The 2,100-nt window shown below is 46.3% G+C and overlaps 1 pseudogene; it reads left to right on the top strand.

Moving 5' to 3' along the window:
• Window positions 1–342: 342 nt before the first annotated feature.
• LOC114232578 (60S ribosomal protein L13a-like) lies at window positions 343–866 on the top strand (annotated as a pseudogene).
• The last annotated feature ends 1,234 nt before the right edge of the window (window positions 867–2,100 follow it).

Below are 2,100 nucleotides of genomic sequence, written 5' to 3'. Positions count from 1 at the left end.
ACCTTACTTTCAAGTGTGATTAAGTTAAAAGTCTTAACATTGGGAGATTATCTTGGATTATCCAAGTGGGCCCAAAGGTCAAAATCAAAAGAAAAGATGTGACAACAGAGGCAAAGAGATGGAGTGGTGTGCTTTGAAGATGAAGGAAGGGGCCACGAGCCAAACAGTGCAGGTGTTTGCTAGAAGATGGAGAAAGCAAGGATGCAAATTCTCCCCTGGATCCTCCAGAAGAAACACAGCCCTGCAGATACCTTCCGTCTAGCCCCATAAAATTTAGCTCAGACTTCTGACCTCTCGCACTGTGAGATCATAATATGTGACTTTCCCAGGTGGCTGCCAAAGATGGCAGAGGGGTAGGTCCTGCTGCTCAATGACTGATGCCATCTCCTGGCCCCCAGGGGCCATCATGAGCAAGCAGGTACTTCTGGGCCAGAAGATGGTGGTCGTGTACTATAAGGGCATCAACATTTCTGGCAATTTCTACAAAAACAAAGGCAGACCATTCAAGGTGGGCTGCCCTGCAAGATCAAGGGAAGCCAGGCTGCCCTGGACCCCCTGGGTGTCTGATGGGATCCTGTTGCCCTATGATGGGAAAAAAGCAGGTGGTGCTTTCTGGCGCCCTCAAGGTTGTGCACTAAAACACTTTGTAAAAATTTGCATATCTGGGAAGCCACAAGGTTGGCTGGAAGCATCAGCTGGTGACAGCCACCCTAGAAGAAAAGAGGAAGGAGAAGGCCAAGATCCATTACTGGAAGAAAAAACAGGTCATGAGACTATGGGAACAGAACAAAAAGAACATGGAGAAGAAAACTGACTTATATTCAGAGCCCCTGAAGACTCATCAACTTCTGGACTTCACCCAATAGACTTTTTTTTTTAATATGTATTTTTATTGATATCAGAGAGGAAGGGAGAAGGAGAGATAGAAACATCAATGATGAGAGAGAATCATTGATCAGCTGCCTCCTGCATGCCCCCTATTGGGGATCAAGCCCACAACCCGGGCATGTGCCCTTGACTGGAATTGAACCCGGGACCTTTCAGTCCGCAGGCAGACGCTCCATTCACTGAGCCAAACCGGCTAGGGCCACCCAATAGACCTTTTATTCTGTATGCTTGGCCTGGCCTGCCCTTCCACAGTGAAGTGGAAAAAATGAAGAGGGGAACAAGCCATGAAGTCATAGCAGAGTTAGGGAGAGAACAAATCTGGACAGAGAAACACACTCTACGGGCTGGATTAGAGTCCCAGGGGCACCACAGTGAGAGGATTCAGTCCAGGTCCAGAGCCGGATCCCCTATAACTCTGTCAAGTACAATTTCTCTTGCTCAGGTGAACAAACAGGCCATTCTCTCACAGCAGAACGTGGCTGGCCCCCCAGGCTTTCCATTCAGTGGCGAGGGCTCCGTCCGTGTCCTTAATGGGCTACATTCTGAAAATAGTTCATGCTTAGATGCCTACAACAAACCAACATTTCTAACTAAAGTAACAATGAGTTAACAATACCGAGTTAATTATTTCAAATGATTTTTCTCTTAAGATTTATTCACATTGGACCATTTATAACCAATAATCTGCAAACCATGTTTTCCAAAATTATTGAATGCTAACATTTCTATATTCCACTTACAGGTTGAAACTGTTAAGGGCATGATCTTTGGAATAAGACTGTGTGGTATCCAGAATTGTGCCCCCCCCCCCCCCCCCCCCCGCCACCCCACCGCCAAAAAAAAAAAAAAAATTGCTGATGAGAATTAACTTTGCTCATCAGCTGACCTTACAATACAGAGATCATCCTGAATTATGTTATCAGAAGGGCCCTTGAGTATACAAGGGAAGCAAGGGGGGGAGGTGAGAGTGATGCAACACCAGGAAAAGGACTCAGCTTGCCTTTGCTGGCTTTGAAGGTGGAGGAAGGGGGCCAGGAGTCAGGAAGGCAAGCAGCCTCTAGAAGCTAAAAAAGGCAAGGAAATGGAGTCTCCCCTTGAGCTTCCAGAAAGGAATGCAGCCCTGCTCTTCCTTGATTTTTATTTGTCAGACTTGTGACCTCCAGAAACATCAGATACTAAATTGTTGTTGCTTAAGATGCTAAATTTGTGACC

Source organism: Eptesicus fuscus, chromosome 4 (assembly GCF_027574615.1).
Source record: "Eptesicus fuscus isolate TK198812 chromosome 4, DD_ASM_mEF_20220401, whole genome shotgun sequence".
In the NCBI taxonomy this organism is placed as follows: domain Eukaryota; kingdom Metazoa; phylum Chordata; class Mammalia; order Chiroptera; family Vespertilionidae; genus Eptesicus; species Eptesicus fuscus.
The sequence above is the reverse complement of the archived record's forward strand: the minus strand, read 5'-3'. Positions and strand labels throughout refer to the sequence as shown.